At 48.3% G+C, this 23497-nt stretch overlaps 1 protein-coding gene across 2 annotated transcripts in view; it reads right to left on the bottom strand.

Annotated features, from left to right (window-relative positions):
* The window catches only part of HIVEP3 (HIVEP zinc finger 3), a 529998-nt gene that overhangs the window by 188690 nt on the left and 317811 nt on the right, over positions 1-23497 (bottom strand). For both annotated transcript variants that reach the window (XM_033226865.1, XM_033226866.1), the window contains one exon: positions 10813-10892. The gene's annotated coding sequence lies outside the window, so the exon portion shown is untranslated. The remainder of the gene's footprint in view (positions 1-10812; positions 10893-23497) is intronic.

Below are 23497 nucleotides of genomic sequence, written 5' to 3'. Positions count from 1 at the left end.
GATTGTGTTGGGTGCTGGGAATAAAAGGTTTCTGACACCAGCTTATGGCGGGGGAGTGTGGACAGGTGAGTAGAAACACAATAACCATAAAGTTCCAAAACAGAGAGGAATCAGGTGTTGGGAGGTCAGGGGAAGGAACCCTTGCTTCTTTCTGATGGTCAGAGAAAGAAGATGGCGTTTGAGCTGAGCCTTGTCTGAGAGACATGGCTGGTTCAAGGGGCAGGGGATGGCTGGGTATGGCAGGGGCACCCTGGTGGGAGGGTGTGCCTGCAAAGAAGTGAGAAAGAAGGGCAGGAGACTGTGGGGACACTGAATGCTGGGCTAGCAATGCCTTCTCTGAGTCCTCAGGCTGGGATGGGGAGCACCCCGCTTCCACGAGCCTGAAGTGCCTGGTGCACCCTTGCCACTGCCTTCAACCTAGACCAGAAGTGCCTTGGGCCAGGAGCTTGGTCAGATCCTCCTGGGCATCTCCAGAGCCCTGTGCCAGGCTTGGGACTGAGCACACTTACATATTGTTGGCTGAAAGCATGGATTCTGGCCTGGCGCGGTGGCTCACACCTGTAATCCCAGGACTTTGGGAGGCCAAGGTGGATGGATCACCCAAGGTTGGGAGTTCGAGACCAGCCTGGCCAACATGGTGAAACCTCGTCTCTACTAAAAATACAAAAATTAGCCAGGTGTTGTGGCAGGCACCTGTAATCCCAGCTACTTGGGAGGCTGAGGCAGGAGAATCGCTTGAACCCAGGTGGAGGAGGTTGCAATGAGCTGAGATCGCTCCATTGCACTCCAGCCTGGGTGACAAGAGTGAAACTCCATCTCAAAAACAAAAACAACAAAAAAAGAAAGCATGGATTCTGGAGCCCGACTTCCCGGGTTCAAATCTGGACTCTGCCCCTTACTGGCTGTGACCTTGAGCAAGTTATCTGACCTCTCTTTGCCTCAACTATAAAATGGGGATAATAATACAGTCTACCTCATGGAGTTTCTTGGTGAGAAGACTCCATTACATGAATATGTCAAGGGCTTAGAATTCTGTGTAGCACACAGCAAGCAATACATAAAAGTGTTAACTATATTATTCTAATGAGTATGGATTTTTATCTTGACAATGGAGTGCCATCAATAACAAGTTTTCTTTCTAGATTGAAAATAGCTTTATTGCTTTGACTGATCGTATTATATGTACCCACTGTAAAAAGTTAAAGCATTATCAGTATAAAGAAGAACAGAAAAAAATCCCCTTAAATCCTGACTCACTACTGACATGACCATGTGCTATGGCCTGAATGTATGTATCCCTCCAAAATTCATATGTTGAAATCCTGACCATCAAGGTGACAGTATTAGGAGGTGGGGACTTTGGGAGGTGATTAGGTTCTGGGGGCAGAATCTTCATGAATGGGATTAGTGCCCTTATAAAAGAGGCCAAAGAAAGCCCTCTCATCCCCTCTACCATTTGAGGACACAGCAAAAAGGTAACACCTATGAATCAGACAGTAGAGGCTCATCGGATCATGAATCTGCCTTGATCTTGAATTTCCCAGCCTTGAGAACTGTAAGAAATAGACTGCTGCTTTTCTAAGCCACTCAGTTTATGGTATTTTGTTATAGCAGCCTGAATGAATGAAGGCACTATCTTTTTAGATATCGTCAATCCTCATTATTCATAGATTCTGTATTTGCAAATTTATCTGCTTGATCAAATTTATTTGTAACCTCCAAATCAATACTTACATTCATAGTCATTTATGGATGTGCAGAGTGGTGAAGTTTTGTTTTTTTTTGAGATGGAGTCTCACTCTGTCTGCAACCTCTGCCTTCCAGGTTCAAGCGATTCTCCTGACTCAGCCTTTTGAGTAGCTGGGATTACAGGCCTGTGCCACCATGCCCAGCTAATTTTTGGAGTTTTAGTAGAGACAGGGTTTCACCATGTTGGCCAGGCTGGTCTTGAACTCCCGACCTTAAGCGATCCACCTGCCTCAGCCTCCCAAAGTGCTGGGATTACAGGCGCAAGCCACTGAGCCCAGTGTGGTGAAAATTTTGTGTTGCCTAACGTGCGTGTTCCTAGATGAGGCTGAATGAGGCGACCTTCTGCCTTCTAGTTTCAGATCCCATACGATAAACAAGTGTCCACAAAAAGGACACTATGGACAGTTTTCGCAGTTTTGCACTTTTTGTTTGGTGATTTTACTTTTTCAAATGGCCTCCAAATACAGAGCTGAAGTGCTTTCTGGTGTTCCCACGCACAGGGGAGCTACTGCGCACCTTACAGAGGAAATGCCGTGTTAGGTAAGCTTTGTTCAGAGAGGAGTTATAGTGCTACTGGCCCTGAGTTCAATATTAATGAATCCACAATCTATGTTAAATAAGGTATGTTAAAACAGAAACACACATAAAACAAGGTTATATACTGATCAGCTGACAAAAATGTTGTCACCAGAGGCTGGCAGGAATCTCCTGCTGTAGTTCTCCTAGGAGCAACAGTTCAGTATTTGCTAATTCTGTGTTTGTGAGGACTTTATAGAACTTACCTACTGTGAATAACAAGAATCAACGACATCTTTCTAGATACATGGATGTATGCTTCTGTGCAATTTGGAAAGGATGTCCCATACCCTTTCGATACTTTAAAAAATCATACGTTAATATGTCAAAGGCATGTTTCCATTTTCATAAATACGGGTCCTCAGAGGGCTGCATCACTGTGCACATTTCTGTGATGAATAACCAGGAGCTCCCTATTGGTGGGCAATTTGGTTGCGTCCCATTATTTGCTATTACAAACAATCCTATGATGAACATCCTTATTGGTAATAATAAAAGAGCTAGTATTTATTCAGCACTTAGTAGGGGCCCAACCCTCGGCTAAGAGTTTTATAAGTGTTATCTCATCTAAGCTTTGCCACAAGCCTATGAAAGTGGTATTACTATGCCCACTTTGCAGATGAGGACTTTGATGCTTAGAGATGTTAAGGAACTTTTCTAGGGCCAGGTGGCTTGAAACAAGGTCTTTCTGATCTCAGACTCTACAGTCTTAATCAACGCTCTGCTGCTTTCCTACACACATAATCCTGGGCACTCTAGGATACTTGTTTAGAAGTGAACTACTGAGTTGGAAGGTAGGGACATTTGAAAGTACTGACATATAAACTCCCCTCCAGAAAATGTGTATCAATTCGTGACCCACTAAACAGTGTTCCGGTGTTCCTGTTCCTCATTCTGCATTTCCCCAAGTATTTTCATTCTTTGAAACGGCCCCCGAAGGACACTTTGATTGTTTAATGTGCATCCTCTGCCCCTGGGTGACGACTCTTCACATGCTTTCTATGCTCTGTATTTTGCCATTTGTGAATTGCTTGTTCATAGCCTCTGCCCATTTTTCCGCTGGCAATTTGTCTTTATCTAATACTTCGCTTACAAGAGCTCTTTGGGTATTAGTGCTGCTAACCTTTTACCCATCATGCCTATGTTGAAATACTTTTCTTAGTTTGTTATCATCCTTTAACCTGATTATGGTGGGGTGTTTGCCCATAGGGTTTTTAATTGTTTTCCTTCACAGTTTCTGGATTTGATATTACATGTAAAGAGGCATTCATCATTCTGGTATGACATAAACATTCCCTCGTTGTCTTTCTTTTAGTATCATTATGGTTTCATGTTTTTTAATCTCCTTGGAATTTATTTTGGTGTAGGAACTGAGGTAGGGAGTCAGTTGCATTCCCTTCCCTCCCTACAAATAGCTCGCTGGCTGTCTTTAGAACACATCAGCAATCACCTGCATTTTCATCTCTAATTCTCGATGCCATGCATTCACATACTAAGCCTCACGTACACTGATATCTACTTCTGGGCTCTCTGTTCTTTGAGCCACAGGTCTATCTCTGTACCAACACTGACTTTTTCTAGGCCATTCGTCCATGTTTATTTTGCCAGATATACTTCGTAACCATTTTATGAACAATTTTTTGGGGGGATTTTGAGATTCAATTTTATTTATAGAACAATTTATAATACCTTCTTCAGTTGACTCTTCATAATCTTATGCTTTTATTTCTTTGGAGAATGAAGTCTTTTTCCCTCTATGCTTTCTAACTGCCTTATTTTGGTACCACCTTCTTGATGAAAGCTTTTCTACTCAGCCCTGCGGGAATCTTTTCTAATCTCTCCCCTCTCAGCACTCTGCCTTTTGTGTGCCCCACTCCACTTTTTTACCCAGAATTATAATTACTGCTTAGACAGCGAGCCCCTTGAAGGCAAGGTCCTTGCATGGCCTATTTGTACATCTCCTACCACACCTGGCAGGTTGTCGGGGCTCTGGAGATATGTGCAGGGTGAATGAATGAATGAATGAACAAGTGAATGAAAGACATCCTCCTGGAAAGCTGATTGTGAAATGAAATGAATCAGTTACAAAAACCTTCTTTCATAGGCTTTCATTAGAAAACAAAAGATTTGTCCTTGGCTAAACCCCCAAGAACGTGTCAGAATGAGAGAAGTGGCTCACTACTAGACTGCGTGTCATGTGCAACACGCCCCAACACCTGTCCCTAGAGACTGCCACCCTCACCAAGTGGCAGAGCATTTCTCAGGCAGGCTCTCAGGCCCTAAAAGGCCTCCAGGAGAAGGAACATAATTATTCACCATGTGCCTGTCGCTGTGCTAGACTTTTACCAATAAGATACCATAGGCTGAAAGTTGGGATCACTAGTCCCATTTTGCAAATGAGGAAACTGAGTCTCAGAGAGATGTAACCCTACCTAGTAAGTGGTAGGGGCAGCTGAAGCCAGGGCTGTGGGACTCTAAAAACCTTGCCTCTCCTCTAATAACCTCCAGGCCACCAGAGTCTAGGAGGTTGAGGGGCTGTGGCCCAGAGGGGAATGCTGTACAGAGTCAAACAGCAAGGGTCCTGCTGTCACTAAACCAAGACAGTCCCTAGAAAACTTGTTTTCCCCAGAGCTGTATGATGCCACTTCCAGAAATCATTCCTAAAGAGCTTAAGTCAAAGAGCTACTGTCAGGCAGGGGGCACATCACACAGGCATTATTATTGCTATGGGACTCGGGAGTGGAGGGATGGGGGAGGTGGAGGACTCGCCATGGAGGCAGGATGTTGGTCTCCAGTACCTATCTGGAGATGGCCCTCCAGAGTCCTCCCCCTTGCCTGCCCAGGGGGTTGCGGCTTTTAGACAGCCCTGCAGGCCCTCCTAGGAGTGCTGCCAAGCAGCCACTTCCTTATCAAGCTGGTAGTGGCTGGGCAGGCCTCAGCTTATTTCTAAGCCTGGATTAGAGCTCAGGTTTCTCATGAAGGACCATGGGTTGGGGGCCAATACATTTACTGGACTTGACTCTGTGCCTGGCCCAGTACAGGCCTCAGGGACACGGGGATGAGCAGCCTGCGAGCCTCCTGCTTCGTGCAGCTCCATTCCGATCAGGAGGTGAATCACAAAGAAAACCCCCAACCCTGCCCAAGAGCCACAGTAGAGATCTCTGATGCTGAGGGTGCCTAGATTTGGGGGGTCAGCCCACTGCAGGCTGTGGAGGTTGGATGTCAGGTGAGGGCATACGGGCTTCATCCTGTGGGCAGAGGGAGATGTCCTACATTTTGAAGGAAGAGCCTGCCATGGTTAGATTTGTGCTTTAGAAACAGACCAACTAGGTATATTTGTTTTCAATAAATGTGAATTCTTTCTCAGGTGAAAATTAAAGTGTTTCCATTTTGGACAAATAATCCCAACATAAGGAATCACAGCAGATGGCTGTGGCCCTGGATGAGCTGCTTACCTATGGTGCTGATGAACAGAAAGAGCCCTGGGCTTGGAGTGAGAGACCCACATCCACAGTCAAGTCCCTGCCACCATCTTGCTGTGTGACCTCCAGCAAATGACTTCCCCATCTCAACCTCGGTTTCCTCATCTGTCAAGTGGGCATACTGCCACCTAATACACAGGGCTGTCTTCAGGACAAAACGGGGTATCCACTGACACTGTACATTTGTACCTACTTGACAAATGTGAGGCATCAGGGTGAGACACCTGAAGTTCAGCCCACACCCCCGAGGGCATTTCAGGTGCCCCACAGCCTGCAATGTCTCGGGAAGTCTCTCTCAGCTGTTCCAGCTCCAATCAAAGCCTGTCCTGTAAAAACATGATCCCATCCAAAGAAGCAATCTCCTGTGTGTTCGGTGGGCCACCTGCCCACGGGGCGCAGCCTGCTGGGCCACAAACGTCAACAGCAGCCCCTTCCTGGTGGGAGAAGGAACAGGGAACTGGCTTGTTCTCTAAGAGCAGAGTGCTGGCGGGTCATGAGGAACATTTTAAGGTGGGACCCTTCTTCCTGCATCGTTGGCAGCTGTCTACGTAAGGCGCTCATTATGTGCAGGCCCCAAGGCCAGTGAGCCTGAGAGGCCAAGCTAAAATTAGTGTCAGATGTGCACCCGCCAGACACACTGAACATCCGAAGGTCAGATGCCTCCAAGCAGCCACCCGGGCAGGAGTGTGGCAGATGGGCACCAAACAGCTGTGGCAGCTGCTGCCTCTTGTTCCTCCCAGACACAGAGACCGACAGCCCTGTGCAGCAGCCTGGTTCAATAGCCCAGCTTGAGTTAAAAAATAAAATGTAGAGTATAATCCTAATTAAAAAAAAAAATCTGTGTATGTGCATAGAAAAAGAGGTGGAAGAGGAATTTACTAAATAGCCCAGTCATGGATATGGAATAGTAGTAAGTTTTTTTTCCTCTACTTTTCAAAATTTTCTCAATACATACGTATTACTTTTGTAATCAGAAGAATACACAATAAGACACTGTTATATATTCCCATGAAATATATAAAATGATTAAATTGCATATGCTTATGACAGGTGGTATATATGTGTGTGTGAATATATTTATATGGCTGGCTGGTGTTAAAGATCAACCTTTCCCAACTCCACATTGTACAGAGGAGACAGAGGCCCCAGGAGCAAAGCAGGAAGCAGACAGACAGATTTTCACTGAAGCTGGTGTTGCACTGGAGTTTTCGCAAGCCTTGCCCCCCTTAATTCTGTAGTTAGTTTTATTCCCACTTAATGGAGATGGAAACTGAGGTACAGAGAAGTGAACTGATCCACTCAAAGATGACTCAAAGATGACCAGTTCAGAATCCACAGAGCCAAATCCCAACCCTAGCTTTCCACCCACAGCCCACCGAGCTTCAAGAAAGGAACAGCCTTTGAAAAAAGAACAGAACAAAACAACAACAAAAATACCCTGCTCCTTGAAGTCTCAAACATTCAGAAAGCAACCTCTTAAGGGAGTGAGTTTTGAATTCTTTCCTGAGCCCCTCTAGGTGCAGGCCTTCCTTAGCTGTGGGGGGTCATGGTCATCTTCCCAGGGCTGCCCATGGGAACCTTTGAAAGGACGGGTAACAAATCATGACGTGAGGGCACAAAGGGCACAGCAAATCCCAAGGTGGGACTGGCTGGCAGGTGCCAGGCCTTTGGGACAGGGGGAGGGGGAGGGAGTTGGCTGGAGAGGCTGCTGTCTAAACTCTCAGTCTTCCAGGGCTTCCAGAGTGGCAGCACCACACAGCAACGCCAGATGCCCTATCTGAGGCCTTTGCTCCAGTTCCTCCCTCTGCATGAGTGCCATCTCTATCCCCATATGCTGCCCTCAGTCTTCCAGGGCCCAGTTCATCCAGGCATTTGTGCATTCTTATTGGTGAACACATTTTAATTGAGGGCCTGCTAGGTGCTAGAGCAAAAGACATAGTATCAACCCTGTAGGTGCCTGTAGTGCTCAGAGAAAGGCTACCCAGGGTCATTCAAGCATAGACTCTGGGGTCAGACTGTCTAGGCTCACCCTGGCTAAGCCACTTCATAGCCCTGTGCATTTGGGCCAGTCACAGTCTCTCTGTGCATCAGTTGTCATCTGTAAAAGAGGATGAAAACAGCACCTGCCTCATAAACTAGTGCAGGTGGAGTGTACATCTGTGTAAAGCTCTTAGAGAACAATGCCTGGCATGTAGTAAGTGCTCAATAAACCTCAGTTGCTATAAACATTCTCATCATTACCCTCTGGTGCAGATTCCCTCCTTATGATGCCCACCCTGCTTTTCTCCTCTGGTTGCCACCTCCTCTACGGTCCCATAGTGCTTTGAACACCCCTCCATGAGAGCATTGATGAGCATGCAGTACAGGTGTCTGAGGCCCTGTTCCCTCCTTGTCTCTACCTGGGTAAGGACTGAGTTTATTCATCTCTATCCCAGCACCCAGCACAGATGTTATAACATCACCAGGATTATGTCAGCATTTGCAGCTAATGTGTGCCCTCAACTCCAATCGAGAAAAGTCTTAGAGGCATTAGAGGTTGCCTATCTGGTCTTATCATGCAGCTCATCAATGTTGCCCTTGAACTGTGGGGCCTGACCCTGGGTGTGGGCCTTCCCGATGAGAATCAAGTTGATGAGGTGGGCTGTGTGCTAAGCTTCCATGAATGCTTCTCTGTGATGGGGAGTTCTGCTGGGCAGGATATTGAAAACACCAACTGCTGACACCCCAACACACCCTGGTGTTTCCCATGCCATGCCTTTCTCCACTTGGGCCCCATGCCCTCCCCCTGCTGATCTGAGAACTCCCATGGATCCTTTGGGTGCCAGTGCTCCTCACTCCACCCCCACAATGCTGCTTCTAGCCACAGCCCCCACCAAATGTAGCTCCCTCTCTCCTGGGCTTCTCTTGTTTCTGCCCTGGGCCTGTGGGGCTGCTCCTGCTCTGTGTGTGGCTCTTCCTCTGTCTATGTGTCCCTTCTGGAGAAGGCGCAAACTTGCTCTTGTTTGGGCCCCCAGCATCCACCAATGCCAGGATCAGAAGGGTGTCAGGAAAGCTCTGCTGAGCGCACTTTTCAAAGGAAAGTCAAGCCCATTGGCCTGATCTCCCGTTAAGGCACACATGCTGACTGCTCACACGACCTTCGGAACCCAAAACTCACAGGTGGCTCTAGGCCAGCCCTGCCCATCAGCTGCCACTCACTCCATCGCAGGGCTGAGATGGCAGGGGAGCCCTGAAAGTAAGTGCTGACCACGTGGTGCGCACCGTGCTGGCTTCTCACTCCAGCTCTTGCATTTGACTCTGGTACCACCTCAGGAGGTGGGTATTCTATACAGAGAGGCCCTCCTGAAGCTCTGATGGTTCCACTGCTCCTCAAAGGAGGCGTGGGGTAGGGTTGCAGCAAGGCTCTCTTTGGCCCCAGAACCTACTCTTTCTACACTCCTGTGAGACAACAGGTGTGAAAGTGTTCTGAGTTCTACCAAGAGAGGAAACTGTAAAACCATAGAATTGCCAGCTATTACCCACCACACAGAAATACTCTAGGACAACCTTGCTATCAAAAGAAGGCTTTAGGGGCCTTCGGAACAGCATTGAATTCTTATGAAATTGCTGCCCAGGAGGGGGTGGCCTATTGTCCTTCAGGGGCAGGAAAGGAGGAAAGTGAGTGGGAGCTGGAAGAGCCCAAGAGAAGCAGTCCTGTGGCCGGAGTGGCAGCCCAACGCAGGATGGGGCCCCAGGGACCTGAAAGGATGCAGAGGGATGCTGGAGTCTGTGAGAGCTGAGGTCACAGACACTTCAGCACGGGGTGTTCTGCCCCAGGCCCCTGTTGATGTTCTGTAGGTTCTGACATGTGCACCTCCTCTCATCTCAGCCTCCCTACCACCTTCCTCCCTGCCCTCCCACACCCTGCTAGGGGCCTCTCTCAGAACCACAGGGCTGACTGTCTCCCTTCCCTGCTTGTGTAGGACCCAGTCCAAGCTCCTGGGTGACTTTCAGAGTCCTGCTGCTCTCTTGGCCTCACTCCCACCCTCCTCCTCTTGGGCCCTGCATCCCAGCGACTCCACTGCTCCACTTGCTGTCCCTTCGGCTTAGAATGCTCTTCTTCCATTTTTCACCTGCTGAACTTCTATTCATCCTTCAAAGTCCAGTTCAAGTGTCACCTTCAAATGGTCTTCCTTGAACTACCCCCACAACCAAACCCTGAAAGAATAGAGCCCTCCTGCCTTCACAGGTTTTGCTGTTCTGTGGCTATTTGCACGTCGATCTCCTCCACTGGAGCAGAAGCTTCTTGAGGACAATGCCATGATTTGTTCATCTCTGTGCCTCAATGCCCAGCACAGAGGATAGAGCACAACAGGCAATAAATGATGTCCTGATGACGAGGTCATAAGAGGGCAGGCATGGGGCTGGTGAATGCATCTGAGTTTGACTTCCAGCAGTGTTTACTAGGAGGAATACAGGCCCCTCCCCAAAATGCATACATACACATATATGGTGAACACACAGCCCAGTACAGGATCTTTGTGGCTGTAAAGTCCATGGAACAATCAAACAGAAGACTGAGTTCTAAGGATGTGGTACACAGCTGCAGTGTCAGCCCTACTGTCCTCCCCAGAGCCCATGGCCTTGGCCTGAGCCCTGCTGGGTCCACCGAGTCCCACTCCCTCACTTTGCAGACAAGGAAACAGAGACCCAGAAAGGAGGCACTTGCATGAGATTTTCCTGAGCAATAAAGGCAGGCCTGGGGTCAGAAACATTTCCCTTGGCTCCCGGCCCAGGACTCTCCCATCACCATATGCTGCCATTTGCAGAAATGCCAGTTGCAGAACTTGGGACATTTGGGTGGCTTTTTCCTGAAGTCTCGGTAGCATGTGGGGCTCCATTCTCCTGCCCGAGGCTAAGGTCATTCCTGTCTACCTCTTGGCCTCAAAACACAGCCTAGTGGCCTTTGGGCTGTGCTGAAACTGCCCTGAGTCCTGTGGTGTGGTGAGGGATGGGGAGGGCTCACCTGCCAAATGCCAGCCGTGGTCTCATGGTCGAGATGTGTCAGAGATTTCTAGAGCTTGGAGAGCTGTGTTGGAGGGAGGCCTGTGGGAAGTAGAGAAAGTGAGAATATTATGCCACCGCCATCTGTCAACTTTCATCTGAGTTTGAAAAATGCATCCAAAAATGGAGAGTACAGCCTTGCTGAAAGCAAGGCCCCAGCCACCACCCCTTCTCCAACATGGTTATGACAAGGTCAAGATCAGGTCCCTGGGGATGAAACCACAGTCTCAAAATCCCAGTACAGAGCTGAAAGTCACAAGTTGTCTGCCCCTGGGAACCCCACAGTTATGCTGGTCCTGTGTTCAGGCCTGAGGCTGGAGGAACTCCCACTTTCAAACACTCATCAGGGAAAACACCCTTTGTGGGTTCCCTAAGCGCCGTTCATTGTCATTCACTCATTCTTGCTTTCATTATTCATTCATTCATACAAGCATTCAACAGCCATTTGGGAAGGTTGTTAGATGCTGGCGTCAGGTCCTCATAGAGATGAAGTCTCTGAGTGTAACAGCCTAGATCCAGTAAGAAAGGTGGATGTAGACCCAGGACAAATGCCACAGGCTGGTGGGTTGCCTCCCTTCTCCAAGTGACCTCTGTGCCAGGTGCTGGGCAAAGCACTTTGGTTAAGCCATGCAGGATGGCAGAATGTTCCTACCATTTTCGGCACAAGGACCTCTCTTTGTATGAAAGTATTTCTCCAAACTCCTCCCGATGGTAACTGTATACCTATTATCTTCTCATTGAGAAAATAAACAATACAAAAGTTACAATGAACTAATGCTTTGCAATTAACTTGTATTTTAGTAATCATAGCACCACTACATATGTTTAAATTACAGTTGGACACATACTCATTTGAGACATGTTATTTATGTCTTCTGGGCTTAAGGCTTTGAGCCCTTGGGGATCCATTCATTCAATATTCATTCATTCAACAGACATTTATGGAGCATCTCTGAGATGCCCAGCCCGCTGGTTCAAAGGTTAGGGATCCTGGTTCAGGAAGGAGCTGCAGCTCTGCAGTGAGGTACACTTAAGCTTAAGCCCAGGTAACACTGGATGTGTGCCCTTAGGGAGGCCATCTGGTCTTCCTCCAGCTCTGAGTCCTCAAGAGCAAGATGCAGATGCAATTGACATTGGAAAGTTGTTATGAGGGGTAAATGAGATAGTAGAAAGCACCCAGGTCAGAGCCTGGCACAAAGCAGAAGCTTAACAAACGGGCACCCAAGGATTATCATCATCCCCATCAACATCAACATCATTACTATCAACAACAGCAGTAGCACCACCACCACCATCTTGCTTCCCTTCTCTTCCTGAACCTTCAGAAGCCTTTCCTTGTCCCTCTACTAGGGTGTACAGCAGTTTCTACCTTATAATAGAGTTATGTGTATCCACATTTATAATACCTTATAATAGAGTTATTTGTATCCACGTTTTCTTTCTTTGGTTCATGCCCAGCTCTGCAATGTCAGAGTTGTGTGAACTTAGGTAAGTTATTGAACCTCTCTGAATTTGTTTCCCCATATGTAAAACGGGAGCTGTATTTTTAGTAATTCATTGAATTGTAATGACTAAATGAACTGATGTACATAAAACCTCAATACAACATCTATCATGTAGAAAATGCTCAGATATTGCAGATTATTGTTCATGTTATTGTTATTATTATTACCATTATTATTAATACAATTTCTCCTCCTGGCCTGTGAGCCCCCAGGGGCATAGTCCATTGAAAATTCATTTCTGTCTCCCCGCAGAGTCTAGCACAAGGCCGGTCTCCCAGCAGACATTAATAAATGTTCGCTAAAACAGTTTTGGAGGTTCACACAAATCAAGTGCAAAATAACTCAAGGGGCATGGTCAAGGGTAAAAAGCCTTGTTAGGACCCTGAAAAACCTCAACAGATGTCCTGAAGGGAGCTCTTTGTCACCCATGGAGCCAAGCTGCAGGACTCCTAGGACCATTCATTCATTCATTCATTCACTTATTCATCACACTGACACCCAATTTTCACTTTGAATAACAAACCCTTGCCCAGTGCTTTTTCCTATTGTGAAATCTTGTTTCCATCTGCCACCTCATTTAGTCTCCATGAAAATTTTGGGAAGAAGATGGAATAGGTACATTACTGACAATCCATTCTGTAAATAGATGAAGGCCCAGAGAGGTGACAAGGCTTGACAAAGGACATTCAGCTGTCAAGGCCACAGTGGGAAATGGACCAAGGTTCTGCTCATGATCTTGACTCCTTCCTGTTGGCCCTGTTGATGTCAAGCACTTTACAAATCCAGGATCATTCATTCTTGATTCTCATTGTCCAGTTTGCTTCTCAGCAAACAAAACTGAATTAAATTTTTGTGTGTGTTATTTTAACATGACTGTTGTATTTTAATATGACTGTTGGCAAAGAAAGACTCTAAGTTCCAGAAGGGCAGAGACAATGAGAGCTCCAACAGTGCGGGGGCAGGTAAATGTATGAACTCTGATCCCAGGCTGCATGCATCCGAATCCTGATTCCGATACTTAATAGCTGTGGGACCTTGGGCAAATTACTTAACATCTCTGTGCTTCAATTTCTTCCTTGATAAAGAAAGGATAATAGCTATCTATAGGGTTGTTGTGAGGATTAAGTGATCTAATCCATGTGCAATGCCTAGAACAGTGCCTGGTGCATAGTAAGGGTTAGTTGTAATTATTATTTGTGATGTATCTCCAGCACCTAGCATAAGACCCAGCACACAAAAAATCCCTAATAAACATTTATTGGATTGTTGAATGGATAAAACACTTTCTGCAAAGAAGTAAATATCTATGCTTTAAGTATTATTAAATATCTATGCTTAAGTATTATTAGGCAAGGCAAAAGAATAGCTGAAGCTCTGGCCCCAAAGAAACTAGAGTCCCCCAGTTCCTTGCTCACAGATCCAGGCGGGAGGAGATTCGTGATTCCAGGGTTCAAAGGCCTGTCCACCAACCAGCAGTAAATGTGACTCATGGTTAGAAACACAGGTTTTAGAGTCAGACAGTCAAATTCAAGTCCTCACTCTTGCTCTGTCACTCACTGGTTGTATACTTACCTCCTGTACTTGCCTCAGTATCCTCATCTGTAAAATGGGAATACTCACACCTACCTTGAAGGGATGTTGGGTGGATTAAATGTCATATGCAGGAGGTGAAGCTTCCTGCGCCTGGGCCCAGTCCACAGCCACAGGAACAGTGAGCTTACAGGATCAACAGCAGCTCATCCTATGGGCCAGCTCATTCTGTGCTAAGCATTGCTTCTGCGCTCTCTCCCTGTCAGGGGCTTTGGGGGCCTTCACCAGGGGTGGACTCATTTGTACAGCCCAGGCTCCACCTTCTAGGCCAAAAGGCTGCTATGGAAAGGCAAATTCTCTATTTGGCTTCAGCATGAACTGGGCTCTGTGGAGGCGAGACAGCTGCTTAGGAAATGGGCTCCTGGGAAAGGTGGTCTCCAGAGAATCAGCTTAGAAGAGTTCCTTGCAAGTGCCAGTGCCAGCAACTAGCAGCCTGCATGCAGCTGCCTCTGAGTCAGTCCCAGTCCCTGTGGTGGCTACAGACCCTTCCTTTAGTCTGTTTCCCCCACTCAGATCCCAAGGCTGGCAGCCTGTCCTGCCTATGGGAAGGAGTTAACATCCATTGAGCCAGAAGCGAATTCTTTGCCTCGTTTAGACTTCACAACGAGCCTGTGGTGAGCACTTGAATCTTGCCACACACCAGCCATGAGACCCTGGGCAAACCATTCAGCTGCCCATGTCTGTTTCCTTATCTGTGAGCACATGTCAATATCCTTGTTCATCAGACCCATTTTGCAGAAAAGGAAGCTGAACCATACAGAGGGAAAGGCATTGTGAAGATCATAGAACTAATAAATGACAAAGCTGGAGTTGTTTGACTTCAAAGTTCCATGCATTCATTCATCCATCAATTACTATTTTAGAGCCTACCATGTGGTGGGCACTGGATTCATAGACTCTTTTTAAAAATATTCATATTATCAATTTCCCACTGCTCCTAAGATACTAGTATGCAAGGTAATTCAATTGAACAAAGACACATCACGTCCTTCTATGTGCTCAGGCACTGTGTGAGGTTCTGGTATAAAGGATCACATTGAACCCTCATGACAATTCTGTGCAGTTGACCTTTTTAATGCCCTTTACAGATGACAAAATGGGTAATTCAAAGAGGCAAGAGAACGTGTCCAGGCTCACTCATGCAGCCTGGATGGACGCCTATGCCCATCTGATGCCAAAACTCACTTCCTTCCCTTCCCACCATGTTGTTTCTTTCTCTCCAAGATGCTCTCATCTCCCCACCCTGGCCTGGCCCATAATGATGCAGCCTCTGGAAGTTCCCTCAGTACCCCTGGCAGAGGGTGTTCTCCGTCCAGCAGAGAAGGACAGCTGTCAGCCCTACCAGCCTGTGCCATCCACACTGGATCTTCAGGACTCTGCCTCTCCCTGGCTCCTTCCACTCCCTGAACTTGACCCCAGCATGACAGACCTATAAAACCCAGAAACTTGTTTGCTTGTATCTTACCTACTTCCAAAAAGGATGTGAGGAAGATTAAGGAATAAAAGTGCAGACCGAGGCTCAAAACACTGGACAAAAGCAAAAGCAGATGTAAAGGAGCAGGGGGTGCCGGAAGCAAATGTTTTGAAGAACACTGTCTGGCGCTCACAGGGTGTGAGGAAATGGGTGCTCTCACATCGCTGCTGATAGTGAAAACAGACAGAGTGCGTTTGAAAGGCAGCGTCAGAGTATGCATCAAGAACTTTGCCTCACAAATATCCACACTTCTGGGCATCATCATCCCAATTCCCAGGAAGACAGTCTAAGAAAAAAAATTCTAAGCAAGTTCCATGCGGTCTTACTTCTAATACTGAGACATTGAATACCGACAACAAATCTAAGTGCTAACACAAGGAAAGGGCTAACACACCACTGAAAACTAGGGTACAGCTATATCAGGGGTTGACAGCCTGTAGGACAAATCCAATTGCTAGCCTGTTTTTGTAAATAAAGTTTTATTGGGACACAACCATGCAAACACATGGAAAGGGTGAACCTACCGTTGAAAACTAGGGTACAGCTATATCAGAGGTTGACAGCCTACAGGACAAATCAGGGTACGTGTGCAAGTTTGTTACATGGGTATATTTTGTGATACTGAGGTTTGGGCTTCAAATGATCTCATTGCCCAAGTAGTGAACATAGTACACTACAGGTAGTTTTTCAGCCCTTTCCCCCTTTCCTCCCTGTCCCCTTTTAGGATCCCCGGTGTTTATTGTTCTTATTGTTGTGTCCGAATACATGTGTTTTATTTTTATTTATTTACTTATTTTTTTTTTTGAGATGGAGTCTCACTCCACTGCCCAAGCTGAAGTGCGATCTCAGCTCACTGCAACCTCCACCTCCCAGGTTCAAGAAATTTTCCTGCCTCAGCCTCCCTAGTAGCTGGGATTACAGGTGTACGCCACCACACCTGGCTAATTTTTGTATTTTTAGTAGAGGAGGGGTTTCAGCATGTTGGCCAGGCTGGCCTTGAACTCCTGACCTCAGGTGATCCTCCCACCTCCACCTCCCAAAGTGCTGGGATTACAGGCATGGGCCACCGTGCCAGGTTGGAATACATGTATTTTAAAAAGAAAGATGCCTAGCTGAATATGCTCTGGACATATTAGTGGCCACAGTAAAGAGGAAAGATGAGTTTTAATTGTCTGGCAGTAGGAGGGGACCAGGAAGCTAGGAAAGTCAAACTCTCCTGGCCCAGATTTTGGAGAGGAATTAGTCACCAGGGTCTTTGTTTCAAGGAGTTTCTGAGCAACACAATGGACAACTTTCTCTACTGTTCTGCAGATGTGCTGAGGTGTTGCCCACAGAGACAGCAAGTCCTGGTTATTGGTTCTCTAACAATGTCAAAGAAAGAATTTTTTTTTTTTTTTTTTTTTTGAGACAGAGTCTCGCTCTCTCGCCCAGGCTGGAGTACAGTGGCCGGACCTCAGCTCACTGCAAGCTCCGCCTCCCGGGTTTACGCCATTCTCCTGCCTCAGCCTCCCGAGTAGCTGGGACTACAGGCGCCCGCCACCTCGCCCGGCTAGTTTTTTGTATTTTTAGTAGAGACGGGGTTTCACTGTGTTAACCAGGATGGTCTCGATCTCCTGACCTCGTGATCCACCCGTCTCGGCCTCCCAAAGTGCTGGGATTACAGGCTTGAGCCACCGCGCCTGGCCAGAAAGAATGTTAAGCTATGTTCTGTAAAGGCAATTCTCTTAGTGGCCAGGGTGACATAGGAGCTCAGTTCAAGGAAAACATTGCAGAATCGTGTAGAAAAAAGCATCAATGTACCTAGCTGACCAGTGAGTTTTAGCCAGAGAATCTTGTCTTAGAAAATAACCCTTAAATTGCAGATCAGTGTGTAAGACAGATAAAGGCAGGGTGCTCTGGTGGAAGCTGAGCTGGATATATTTCATTCTGTTCCCCTCAGCTCCCCTGGGGCTGCCCCTTGAAGGGGTTCTGCAGGACCTCTGGGGCTTCTTGGAGCTCAGCTGGTGAACTGCTGCATTAGACCATCCCCAGGGCACCTGCTGCATCCCTGGTCTTTTGCCAAGTCGAGGGCACTGGCAGGAGAAGCAAAGGATACTCTGCTACCCACAGAAGGCAGAGCCATGTCCTCTAGAAACCAGAACGACCACGAGGGCAATGACAAGATTTTGTTGTGAAAATTAAAAAGTGCAACTTATGATTATGCTTCCATGGAGGGCCTTGGGTGGGGCAAGAAAGGACTTACCCTCTCTCAGATCGCAGTTCTGGAGCAGTTTCAAAGGCTCTTAAAGGGCCAAGGCTGAGGCTCAAGTCCTGGTACTAGGACAGGTGAGGAGGGTCTCTGGTGGGTGGATACACCTAGAGGACAAATATGTGAGCCAAGGTCTTGGATCCATTTTCATTCCAAGAGGGAAGAACAAGAAGCCTATTGGGAGCGGGGTGTAGATGGTACAGTGAAGTCACTAAGAGGGAGATCTGGGGTCAGATTTGAATCCTGCTCTTCTACTTATTAGCTGTGACTCTGAGAAAGTTACTGACTCTTTCTAAACTTCAGTTTCCTCATCTGTAGAAAAGGAAAATGATAGCCATATATGATAGAGTTGCTGGAAGAATAAAATGATTGACTGCATGCCAAGTGCTTAGCACCTTACCTGCCCTAATGAATACATGCTCATAATGGTTTGCTATCTGCAGCAATAGACCTGGCCAAGCCGAACCCTGGCCTGTCGGGGTCAGTAAGCCTGGGGTTTGACCTTCAATTCACGCAGCCTTGAAGAAAGATTCAGGGATGTTCTGGGGCTGAAACCAGTTTCCTGTAGCTGATGAACAGAAGACTTGTTGGAATTTCTACAGTGACTGGGAGATGCCAGGAGGGGCCATCCCCCAGGTGAGTGCACAGGGAGCCTCTAGACGGATTCCATAGAATCCTCTACCCTATCAGGGTGACATTAGGGAGGGACTACCTCTGTGGGGACCTGAGAGAGTGCTCATGTGCCTCCCGCTCTGAGTGGCCAGCCCCATGCAGTTGAGATTGTGCACTGTTTACCTCCACATGGGAAGGCATGCCAGGCAATCTCTACTCTGTCTCTGGGTCAAGCACCATGTGCTACTGTGGTGGCATTTGTTGACTTTTGCCCACGCGGCACCCCTTTCCCCACTTCGGCAATAGCATTCTGATTTCATTTGGGGAAATCAGTTCTCCTGGTGTTGGTAGACAGTGAATCAGGGCTTCCTGCTTCCTCACAACCAAGGGGAGGGCATGAGCCTGAGCCAGGCATCTCAGATGCTCTTTACCAGGCCTCGACTCTGCGAGCTCATTCTTCCATCTCTGTGGCCATGACAAGACCACTTCTGATTAGTTCCTGTTTTCTGGTCCCTGGAAGGGCCCTGGATCCTTTTCTGAGTCTGCTTCTTCAGCCTTCCTGTCAATTCTGTAAGATTCTCATTATCCTTCTGATATATTCCCTCTTTGCTTAAGTTATCTCAAGTCAGCGTATGTTGCTTACACTGAAGAGCCCTAATGGATTCTGAGAGGAGTAAGTCAAATTGTTTCCTTTGGCACGAAGGGCTATGACCAGGAGCTCTGGCACCAAAACTGCAAACAAGAAAACTTCCAGTTAAGTACTAGAAGTAACCCAGTAGCCACGTCACCCCCATGTCTTCTCTGCTGTCGGAGGCTGCTTTTCTTGGGGTGAGCTCAGAACTGAATGAAACTCCATTCCATTTTCTAGTGACTGGCTCATATGACTCAGTTCTGGCCAGCGGGGTCAATTAGTTCCATTTTCGAGTTAAGGGAAGCCTTTCTCAGGGGTTCTGGGAAAGAATTTCTTTGCTAATAAAAAGAGAATCTGGGGAAGATGTTCCTCTTCTGCACCTTCCACCACCATGTGGCCTATGGCCCTGGACTGTGCCAGCCACCCATGGCCTTGGGTGATGACACTGCAGCTATGGAGGTGAGGCTGGCCAAGGGGGAAGCTGGAATGTGCCTGGATCCTGGATGTCTGGGCTGTAGGTTTTTCAGCTTTTGAACCATCCCCACCTCTACCTCCTGGAGTCAAACTCCTATTGTGCAAGCCCCTTGTAGTTAGCTTTCTGTTACCTGCAGCCCAAAGCGTCCTAATACCCAACCAGAGCTTTAAACCTGGGAATGGGCACCCCAGCAGCAGGCTAGGATAGCTGCATCTGGGTCATGTCAGGTGGAAGCCCAGAGAAAGGAGCATCCAGTGAGTGGGGCAGGCCTCTGGTGGGTCCAAGCAGGGCTATTCACAGGTAGGACAGAGGTAGCCTCCAGGCAGTAGCAATCTCTGAGGCCAGAAGAAAGGCAGTGTCATTTCCTGACAATCTTCCTTGTTTAGGGCAGGAACCCAGCCTGTAGCTTGAGGACATGGAGAATAGAACCCAGCCCCAAGTGGGGTTTGGGTGGAATGGTGATCACCAGTCAGGGGCTCACTGAGGACTGGAGTTCATGTGGGGCTCTGGCTTTGCAGATAATTGGGGCCTTAGGCCGGGAAATTGAGGCAGAAAGTGGCAAATCCAGTTATGCTGAGTCATCGACATGGCAAAGTTTAGGTGAGGGTGCAGCTCAGTAACCCCCGCCCTCCACCGCCATCCATAGGAATGCCAGATGCAGAGTTCAGGGCAATCGGGCCAATGGCAGCCTCTGCTGGCCCACTGGGAACTAAGATTCTGCTGACTTTAGCCAGGTTCAGCTCAGGTGATGAACAGGCACTTTGGAGGGACGTGTCTGGAGTCGAGCAGGGGGAGGTAGGGACTTTTGGTTAAGAACTCACTTCCACCAGGAGCTGAGAAAGCCCTAGGGAAGTTTCTAGCTATGCTAATCTGAGTCAACATGCAAGCAACCCTAATGCCTGAATAGAGCTCTACTCAAGTTCAAGGTGGTAACAGCTGGACCAACACTCTGCCCTCCATCCCATTCTTCATGCATCAGCCAGGGGATTGGTCACTTCCTCCTGCTGCATTTCTCATCTGTGCACTCTGCCTTTTCAGAGCTCCCACCTCCCCTCTCCTAGCATGAGCAAAACCCGAAAATAGTCCCTTGGGGTCATTTTCAGGGCTGGAAAGATTCTAAAAGTGTACCCTCTTCATGTGACCAAAAGGAAAACAGAAGCACAGAGAAGAGCAAGGGTGTTCTGTCATCATGCTGCGTGACCCAGGGCAGCCAACACCATCTCTAAGGTCGCGCCAGCTCTGACATCCCATGGCTCTGCTTCAAAAAGACAAGCACATGTAAAATGGTCAATGAATTCTTCAGAGCCTTATGGAATGGCTCTAACTCTAAGCCCTCAGTGAGGGTCTGACTCTCCTCTCCCCCATCTCTTCTCTTCCAACGGCTGGTCCCCTGCGCCAACCGGCCAGTGAAGTCCTACTCCTTGCTCTCAGTCCAGTCCTTCCTCTCACAATGAGGGGCATCTAAAGAGCCCCCACCCAGGCTTCCCTGCCCTAATATTGTGTCCTGTGACTAGAAACTATGTGCCTGTCTCATTCCCAAGGCCAAGCACCCACCTTATTCCTGGGCACTGGTGCTATGCCCTGCCATGCATGGCCTCATACCCCAAGCCGGACTCCCCAGTCCCTGTGGCTGTGCAGCAGTGGTCACCACAGGATGGCAGCTGATCATAGCTTCTTAAGAACCTGCTTCCTGCCAGGTTCTCAGCTAAGAATTTGACATGGATTACTTCACTGACTCCCCAAGAGGGCTTTATCATGTGGTCACCATCGCTACTCTCATTTTACAGATAAGGAAGCTGAAGACCAGAGAAATCAACCAGCTTGCTGAAGGTCACTTGGCTGGTAAGTGGTAGTGCCTGGAAGACGTCCTTGAGTCGGCCCTTTTCTCTGGACTCTCCGCTCTGTTGCAGGCCTAGACTGCAGTCCCCACTGCCACCCACTGGGCTGGCCTTCTAGTGCCCCCTCTGCCTTTGCACATGATTGACTACAAGTTCCTGGCTTCTCTCACTTGGTAGCCCCAGGCCTATGGCTGGCCATGATATCTCCTTCAGAGAGGAGGTAAGATTTGATAGGACCCAGAAGAACAGGCAGAGGGTATGGGGAGGCCAAGAAGAGGCCAGAAATCAAGGCTGGTGATTTGCAAATGCAGAGCCCATGACAGCATCCATGGGGTCTACTGGTTCCCTCTCTAGCTCGCTCACTGGCAGTTGCTGAGGTACAGCTTTCTGGGCTGATAGTGACCAACCATCACCACCACCCAGCTGACACTAAGGAGCACAGTGAAAAAGCTTGGGTTTTTGGGGCCAGACAGTCCTGTGTTCAGATCCTTGGCCCTTAGAAGCTCTGCAGGCTTGAGGAAGTCCCATGGGAAGGTGACCTCTTTGAGCCTTAGACTTCCCAGCAATAAAATGGGGTTGATAACACCAATCCTGCATAGCCTTTGTGAGGACATATGAAAAGCATTCATCAAATGCCTGGCTCTTGGTAAAAGCTGGTTCCCTTTTATGCTTTTTCCTCATCCTTCTCGCTGCCCCTTGGAGCTGGCTGTCTCCCGATGCCAGAGACAAGCTCTCTGTGTTGAGCGGCCCGAGTGGTTCCAATGATGCGCACCACGTGGCTGGCAGGGGCCCGAGCACACTCGGCACACTGGAGATAAATACAGGGTCCAGGCACCTGACTCTAAACAATGGGCTATTCTGGGGTTTTAATTGCTCATCAAAGGGAAGGCAGGCTCTGGGCGGTGACCAACCTTGGAGGTCAGGACATGCATTGGGGTGGCAAACAGGGCAGCAAACACACCAAGGTGCAGGTGCAGAAACACCAGCCGGCAGGTCGCTAATCCCAGAATGTCACTGAGGGAGGAGAGTTAACAAGCCTCTAGGGTGATTACCCTCTCAGTGTACAAATGGGGAAACTGAGGTCCGGGGAGGAGAGCACTTTATTCTACTGCTTCAACAAGTACTCATCAAGCACCTGCTCCAGGCTGTGCTCCGTGCTCTGCCTCAGCATCTCACTGTGTGAGGCAGAGACAGATTCGACACACACAGTTACAGTGCCCTGCGACAAGTGGCAGGAGAAGCAGGAACAGGGCTGTGGTGATATGAAGGAGGCATGTCGCCCTAGTCACACGAACCATTCATTACGTAAAGATGTGCCCGCTGCTTGTGCATGCCAGGCACTGCTCAGGTGCTGGAGACACAGCCCTGGACTAAGGCCAGGCCCTGCCTCTGTGCGGTTTCCAGTCTCCTGGCAGAGAAAGGCAGTAGCATAAATGAAGAGGTAGAGAATGTAATGTCAGGGTGTGTAAGTGCCGAAAAAGAAAGCAAAGCAGGGTAAGGGGACAGTGGGCGCCTGCGGCTGGCCGATGGTTTAGGCAGATGGTCAGGGCCGATGCTAACAGTGACAAATTAACTTTAGCACATGAGATGCGTAGGACAATGAAAGCTCTGCTCTTCTGAGTGAGGAGGGAAACCAGTGTCCTGAGCTGACCTGCCTCAGGGGTCTCAGAAAACCAGAAACAGAGCCACAACCTGTCCCAGGTCTCTTGTATCACAGGCCAGAGCTGGTCCCCGGCATGGCTTGGCAGCCCCTCCCTTCATAGCCACTGTTGCTCCCTCCATCTTCCCTGGGGGGAAGCAACAAGCTGGTGCCTTCCCAGGCTGGAGGCCAAAGCCACCAGGCCTTTTCAGCCATCACCTCCTTCCTGGCTAGTTGCCCATGCTGGCCTCAGGCAGCGGACCCTGACAGGAGATCCTTGGTCTCCTGACACAGCGGGGCAGGCTTGTCCTTCCCTCTGCCACGTCCCACTGATGTGGAAGTCTTGGTGTCAGACACATGTGGTCCTTCCACTTCTGAGATGTACGACCTTGACAAGTTCAGCAAAGCGTTTGTCAAAACTGGATGCTGGGCCATTCTCACAGAGCCCCTGGGAGGATTAAATAATGTAAGACATAAAAGGCCCCCAGGAGCCTGTGGCCCGCAGCAGGCTTGGTAGGCAGACACCTTCCCCTTTTGCCGTGTCCTCCCACCCCCCAGCCCAGAGCATCACTCCCTCTTCTGCACTCCCACTGCCCTGAGAGCACTTGTTTTCTCTTTCTGGGTCTGCTCTTTGT

Source organism: Trachypithecus francoisi, unplaced genomic scaffold (genome assembly GCF_009764315.1).
Source record: "Trachypithecus francoisi isolate TF-2019V2 unplaced genomic scaffold, Tfra_2.0 Lachesis_group12, whole genome shotgun sequence".
Classification (NCBI taxonomy): Eukaryota; Metazoa; Chordata; class Mammalia; order Primates; family Cercopithecidae; genus Trachypithecus; species Trachypithecus francoisi.
The sequence above is the reverse complement of the archived record's forward strand: the minus strand, read 5'-3'. Positions and strand labels throughout refer to the sequence as shown.